Below are 8,261 nucleotides of genomic sequence, written 5' to 3' on the forward strand. Positions count from 1 at the left end.
TGAAGAACGGAGACACAAGTTTGTTTCTGATGTGTTCTGTGCTGAATATGCAGACCAATCTACTTAGTATGGGCCAACTTCTTAAATAGGGTACGATTTGCTCTCTTTCAATAATCAACTCTTAATCATTGATAAAAGAGGTGTATTTATCCTTAAAGCTGAAGAATCGCATGTTTTGAGTTGATACTAAATGAAGTTCATCATTGCTTCAATGCAATTATGAAAGGTAAGTCTTGGTTGTGACATCTTCATTTTTTGGACATCTAAATTTTCGTAGTTTGAAGTTGCTTGACCAAAAAAATTGGTAAAAGATTTGTCCGTTGTAGATCATCTTGCGCAGTTGTGTGAATGATGTATTTTTGGAAAGCAACACAATTTACCCTTTGATGCCAAAAATACTTGGCATGCAAGGAAACCTCTTAAGCTCGTCCATTCAGATGTGTGCGGCCCTATGAACACTATATGAATTGGTAATAATCGATACTTCCTTACTTTATTTATGATTTCACAATTAAAATATGGGTCTACTTTCTACAAGAAAAATATGAAGTCTTTGATTGTTTCAAGAATTTTAAATCCTAGGTTGAGAAGGAAGGTGGCTATTTTATCTAGGTGTTGTGTACAGATGGTGGAGGTGAAAATTCTTCTAATGAATTCAATAATTATTGTGCAGAACAAGGAATAAAGCGTGAAGTCACTTTCCGTATACACCTCAACATAACGGCATTGCTGAACGGAAAAACAAGACCATACATGACATGGGGGAGAAGCATGGTAAAATCCATAGGTATGCCAAATTCCTTTTGGGGTGAACATGTCTCATGTACTATTTATTTGTTGAACATGTCACCAACAAAGAGAGTTGACAATCTTACTCCTAAAGAGGCGTGGACTAGTTATAAACCGAATGAGACATCTTAAGGTGTTCAGCTCCATTGGTTATGCTCACGTTCTGACAGAAAGAAGAAAGAAACTTGATGACAGAGGCATGAGACAATTTTTGTTGGCTACAAGTTCGAAGGCTACAAGTTCTAGAACTCCGTTATAAAGAAGGTTATTGTGAGTAGAGATGTTGTGTTTGTTGAAGAAGAAGCTTGGAATTGGTATTTGGAAGCACAAAAATTTCAGAATGTACTCTGCTTAATATTCTTGAAAACGGTGTCCCTATTGCAACTAAAGAAGCACCACCAGCCGATGCTCCTAAAGCTCCAACTTCGCAAATTTCATTAGAAGTTAAGAAATCGCCAACCATCAGTTCTCTTAAGGAATTTTGAAGTAACTCTAGATGATGATGTTGATATAGATGGAGATATAGTGCACTTTTCTATATTCGCAGATTATGAGCCAATTATGTTTGAAGAGGCTATTCAAGATCCTAAGTAGATACATGCAATGAAAGAAGAGATAAAAAGGCAATCAAGAAGAACAACACATGGGAGCTAACTAATATCTGCAAGGGCATAAAGCCATCCATGTGAAGTGGGTTTTCAAGATAAAAATTAAGGTGAACGGTGAAGTTGGGCAACATAAAGAAAGATTGGTGGCAAAAGACTACGAACAAAGGCTTGGTTGTGATTACCAAGAGGTACATTTTTCCTGTTACTAGAATTAAAACTGTTAGACTAACAATTGTCTTTCCTATACATTGGAGTATTCATAAAACGAACGTGAAATCAGTTTTTCTTCGTGGGCCACTTGAAGAAAAAGTTTTTGTGAAGCAACCACTTGGATTTGTAAATAAAGGGTGCGAGCATAAAGTATACAAAGTATTAGAATAGAAGAATCCATTCGTTCTTCAGGAATGCAGATTTTAGAAGGGCGCCTTTGAGCATGTCTTATATGTGAAGGCGAACAATTCTGCCCTAGCCAAATCTCCCACCCTTGGTGGCCGGAGATCTGCACCGACCACCTCCGTCATGTCAGACTCTCATCCTCACCAGCTCCCCCTAGCTCTCACCCCTCCACCTCCGACCCCACCACCTCCTCAAACCCAACAGTCCTCCCTAATCTAAACCCAGCTGTCCCCAAATCAAAAACTTCATCATCAACCCTTAAACCCTCTACTTCTCACACACTCTCTTCTAACCCCCCATTCTCATCGTTTCCCCCTCATTACTAACCTTTGATTCCACCTAGGGAGCAGTCCTCAGATCCATCCAAGCCAGCACCTCCATCCAAGCCAGCGCTTGTTTCTCAATCTCACTAGTCTTAGAAAAGGCCATCAGAATAGTCCCTTGAGCCAAGATCTTATGCCCAAATTACTAGGGATCCTAGAGGCTCAGGTTTTGTATGAGCCCATGCCAATGAGGTGGAGTCTTTTGTGTGGATTCCACGCATAGGGGTCAACGAAGTTTGTGGATCTAGAGATGGAGTTCCTTCTCTCTTTTGTCCACTCAGAGCTCCAAAGAGTGGAGGACCTCTACTCAAATGCTTTGGTGATGAGATTTTATGGAGGAAGGCCCTCTCATGAATCCAACCAAAAGGAAATCACATCTTGGGGTATTGAACATCCTTTTACAATTGAGCCTCTGCATTCCAGAGCTTTTCTACTGCTATTCTAGGACATCACCGACCAGATTAAGGTCCTTACTCAACCATCTTCAATGCTTATTACTTCCCTTACAAAGTTTTTAGATGGCATAATTTGTGCCACAAATAGTCTTCAATAGATCCAAGAGAAACAAGCGGCTCCCAAATCAGCCCCTCAATGTCCAACTTAGGGTCAGAAAAGACCCCAACCCATCCTCCAAATGAATCAAAATAACATAATCATTTGGAATGTCAGAGGTGTTGACAACCCTGACACATTTGGGTTTTTTCATCAGTTGATCTTTGTCTACAAACCCCTTGTCTTCATAATTATAGAGCCTTTTGTATCTACAAAATACACCAGGAAATTTCAATTTTTTTGTGGTTCTTCTAACTGGCTAGCCAATGAGGATATGGGAGGAAAGGTTTAGATTCTTTGGAGATCGGATGTGAAGGTTGTTGCGCGCAGCGGAAATTTCGGCAGCACTTCGGCAGCACAACAAGAGAGTCAGATCGCAATAAGAATTCCCGTCTCACCAAGGAGACAAGAATCTAAAGCGGATATCTCAACCAAGTGAGATATCGGCTCTTCCTCTCATCAGTTCTAGGACTGACCTGTCGAGGGATCCTAAAAGCTATTACAAATCACACAAAAGCAGTACAACCAATTTTAACGTGGTTCGGCAAATTGCCTACGTCCACGGGGCAAGGAGGGAGGAGATCTACTAATAGAGGGAGAGATTACAACTAGGGTTTACAATCACTCACAAACTAAACCCTCAAACAAACTCTCAAATCCCTCACAATAACCTGCTGAAAAATACCCAAAGCCGAAGCCTCTGTTTTTGCACCTGCAGCCGCAAAAAAATTCCCACGAACACCCGCACTTTTCCCTCTGCCTTAGCCGCAAAGAAGAAAAGAAACAAAGCACTGCCCTCTTGCACACCCGAAAACCTAATAAACAATTCCTATATATAGGCGTGATTTGCGGTTCGTGGGCCGGCTTCAGAAATGAATCCACGCACGGAACTCATTTACGTGGTAGACCTCACATCACGTGCGTGTTCACAATTCTCCACCTCGGTGAAGTTTTCCCAAAACTGAGCCGACACCAAAGCAACCAAATGTCCCACTTGTTGTGTCCAGTACGAACTCAATCCGCAACAAGTCGAGAACCCGAACGAGAGTCCAAACAATCTCACCCCCATCAACTAATCCAAATCCAAACCGGCTGCATCTGAAAGACTGCCTACGTATCCTCTTGCCCAAGGAATCAAGCCGAACGTAGTTCATCCAAATGGCCACCAACGGCCTCAACAATCACGAATATGCAACAAGTTTCGACAATGATCAAACTTGTTGCTCGGAACCACCTTAGTGAGCATATCTGCCGGATTATCCTTCGTGTGGACTTTCATAATTTCCACATCGCCATCTTCAAGAACATCTCGAACGAAGTGATAACGAACGTCAATGTGCTTCGTCCTCGCATGAAAAACCTGATTCTTCGCCAAATAGATAGCACTCATGCTATCACAATGAATAGTGACGGACCTCTGCGATATACCAAGTTCCTCCAAAAGTCCTCGAAGCCAAATAGCCTCCTTCACAGCCTCCGTAACTGCCATATACTCTGCCTCCGTCGTAGACAAAGCCACCGTCGACTGTAAGGTGCATCTCCAACACACCGACGCACGGGTTAAAGTGAACACATACCCCGTCGTAGACCGGCGCTTATCCAAATCCCTGGCATAATCCGAATCAACATAGCCAATGTATAATTGCCCACCTGTAGTGTCCCGCTCATAAACTAAACCAACATTGAGCGTACCTCGAATGTACCTCAAAATCCATTTCACGGCGTCCCAATGACCCACTCCTGGATCATGCATGTATCTCGAAACCATGCTTACCGCTTGTGACAAATCCGGTCTCGTACATACCATTGCGTACATCAAGCTCCCAACCGCACTCGCATATGGAGTCTTCGACATTAACTCTCGATCTTCAACTGACTTTGGTGAAAGACCAGCTGAAAGCTTCAAATGGGCTCCCAAAGGTACACTAACTGGCTTCATATCCATACTAACATGGAATCACTGTAGAACCTTCTTCAAATAAGCCACTTGTGTCAAACAAATTCTGCCCTTCTTCTTGTCTCTGCCGATCTCCATCCCTAAAATGCGCTTCGCCTCACCCAAGTCCTTCATCTCAAACTCATTTGAAAGCTGAATTTTCAACTCATCTATCGCCGACCTGGAAGTAGAGACAACCAACATATCATCGACATAGAGCAACAAATAAATGTACGCATCTCCTTTTAACTTGCGAAAATATACGCAAGGATTAAACTGGCTCCGAGTGTACGAATGACCAATCATAAAACCATCAAATCACCTATACCACTGTCGAGGAGACTGCTTCAAACCGTATAGGGATTTCTTCAGCCTGCAAACCAACTTATATTTTCCTGCAGCTCAGAATCCCAATGGCTGAGTCATATATATTTCTTCATCAAGATCACCATGAAGAAATGCCGTCTTCACATCCAACTGATCTAACTCCAAACCATACTGTGCCACCAAAGCTAGCAGAATCCGAATCGAAGAATGCTTCACCACCGGAGAGAAAACCTCATTATAGTCAATACCTTCCTCCTGTGCATAGCCCTTCGCAACCAACCTAGCTTTGAACCTCAATGGAGTGCCCTCAATGCCCTCATTCTTCGTGTATACCCACTTGCAACCAATCGCCTTCCGTCCCTTTGGAAGCTTAACAAGCTCCCATGTATCGTTCTTATGAAGAGATTCCATCTCCTCCTGCATAGCCACCTACCACGAATCAGCCTCCGAACTCTGCTCGGCCTCTCTGAATGTAGTAGGCACCAACTCATCAGTGCATACGCAACTGTGTCGGCATACCGTGCTGGCATCTGTATGTTTCTCCTCTGTCTCCTAGCCGCAATAGAATCCTGAACCTGAGCCGTCGGTTCCTGATCCTGCACATTTGTACTCGTATCCTCCGTGTCATCGTCGTGCTCGCCTGGCGTCACCTCAGTCGGCACCTGCATGGATACTGTACCATCTGGACAATGTGGAGCTGCATCGATCTCCACCACCTGCGATATCTCCTCCGTCGGGTCGCTCTCCACCTGATGAGAGCTGGGAAGCTTCAAGATAGAAGCTTCATCAAACGTGACGTCCCTACTCAGCACAATCTTTTTATCAACTGGATCCCAAAGCTTGTATCCCTTGACACCACGCTTGAATCCTACAAATATGGCCTTCCTAGCTCGAGGTTCCAATTTATCAGTTCTAACATGATAATATGCAGGGCACCCGAATACCTTGAGCTGGTCATAGTCATGTGCGGGCTTTCCCGACCACATCTCCATAGGGGTTTTCCCCTCAATCGCAGATGAAGGCAGCCTATTAATGAGGTGGCTCGCATATGTAAGTGCCTCAGCCCAAAAGATCTTCTCCAAACCACTCTGTGACAATAAGCATCGGATCTTCTCCAGTAAAGACCGATTCAACCTCTCTGCCACCCCATTTTGCTGCGGTGTATGACTAACTGTGAAGTGTCTCTCTATGCCCTCGTCTCGACATAGCTGCTGAAAGGGGTCAGAAGTATACTCACCACCGTTGTCGGATCGCAACGTCTTGATCTTTCTCCCAGTCTGCAGTTCCAATCTCTTCTTCCACTCCACAAACAAATCTAGGACTTCACTCTTCTTCGTCATGGTGTACACCCAACAACGCCTAGAATAGTCATCTACAAAAGTGACGAACCAATGTCGACCACCAAGTGATGCCGTCTTAGTGGGACCCCAAACATCTGTGTGCACGTAGTCCAAGATGCCCCTCGTCCTATGAATGGCCATCCCGAACTTCACCTTTGTCTTCTTGCCAAGAACACAGTGCTCACAAAACTCAATCTTCCCACTCTTGGCTCCCTTCAATAGCCCCTGCTTGCACAATGCCTGCAGTGACTTTTCACCTGTGTGCCCCAACCTATAGTGCCAAAGTCTGCTCATGTCCGCTTCTGAAATAGCCGAAGCAACCTGGCCAATCTCGGTGCTTCCCTTCAGATAATACAAATTTCGATTGCGGACTCCCCTCATCACCACCAATGATCCCTTAGTAACCTTCGCTACAGCGTTTTCGAAAGTCACCTTGAATCCCTTCGCCTCCAAAGCTCCAACTGAGATAAGATTTTTCTTCAGTTGAGGAACAAATCTCACCTCCTTCAACTCACGGACTACTCCATCGTGCATCCTAATCCGCACGGTACCTATCCCACAAACGCCACAGGATTGATCATTTCCCATGACAACAACGCCCCCGTCGACTTTCTCAAAATTTGCAAACCAGTCTCGCCTAGGGGTCACATGAAAGGTAGCGCCGGAATCAAGCATCCAATCTGATGCATCCACATGGTTCACCTCCGGAGTAATCAGTAGAGAAAAGCACGAATCATCGGAATCATCGCCTTTCGCAATGTTCACCTCATTGGCCTTCGGGCCCTTTTTCTTGCCATTCTCTTTCTCCTTGAGCTTCGGGCAGTCTCTCTTCCAATGTCCCTGCTCCTTGCAGAATGCACATTGGTTCTTTGTTAATTGGTGGCGGCCTCTAGACTTTGACCTTCCTCTATTACCACCTTTCGGATATGGGCTTCTACCTCTCGTCGACAAGGCCTCGCCTGAAGTGCTAGCACGGGAAGTCTCCTTGTCCTTCCTCCTAAAATCGTAGTTCGTCAAAGTGTTAGTCACTTCACTATAGCTGATAGAAGATCTCCCATTCAACAAAGTGAGCACGAAGGTATCATACTCCTCATCCGGTAAGGAGCCCAACAAAATAATCGCCTTGTACTCATCCGATATCTTCTCATCAACATTCGCCAAGTCTGACAACAACTTAGTGTAGTTGTTCACATGAGCCGCAAGCGAGGTGCCTCTGGACATCTGGAATCTGAATAACCTACGCAGCAAGTGCAATCGGTTCTCAACACTCTTCGTAAGGTACTTATTGTTGAGAATTTCCCACATCTTCATCGCAGACGTCACCCCAATCACATCATACTTCAGCTCCTGTTCCAAACAGGACCTGATCACCCCACAAGCGTTCCTATTCATTTTCTCCCATACCGCCTCTTCATATTTAGGTGGCCTCTCGTGGACCATGATGGTCTCTTCCAAATTCTGAGCATTTAACGCATCCTGTACGTCGCTCATCCACAAACCAAAGTTGATTTTTCCGTCATATTTCACCACACTAATTTTGGTGTTTTGAAAACCAACTTGTATTGTACCCGCCATCGATTTGCTGCTTTCACCTTCTTCTCCCATTGCGAACTAACTCCAAATTGTAGAGAAAGAACAAATTTGATAGAATTAGGAACCACCCAACTGAACCCTAGATCGGATTCCAAATAGATCTCCTATCCACACGAGGAAAGCGAAATCTCCAACGGCAACTCCTAATGCTATCTCCACCGAAGCCGAGAACTCCAAGAACTAAGCTTCACACAAGAATCTTCCTCCACCAAAAAACCCTAGATCTGAAATCTGGGCTCTGATACCACTTGTTGCGCGCAGCGGAAATTTCGGCAGCACTTCGGCAGCACAACAAGAGAGTCAGATCGCAATAAGAATTCCCGTCTCACCAAGGAGACAAGAATCTAAAGCGGATATCTCAACCAAGTGAGATATCGGCTCTTCCTCTCATCAGTTC

Source organism: Asparagus officinalis, chromosome 8 (genome assembly GCF_001876935.1).
Source record: "Asparagus officinalis chromosome 8, Aspof.V1, whole genome shotgun sequence".
In the NCBI taxonomy this organism is placed as follows: Eukaryota; Viridiplantae; Streptophyta; class Magnoliopsida; order Asparagales; family Asparagaceae; genus Asparagus; species Asparagus officinalis.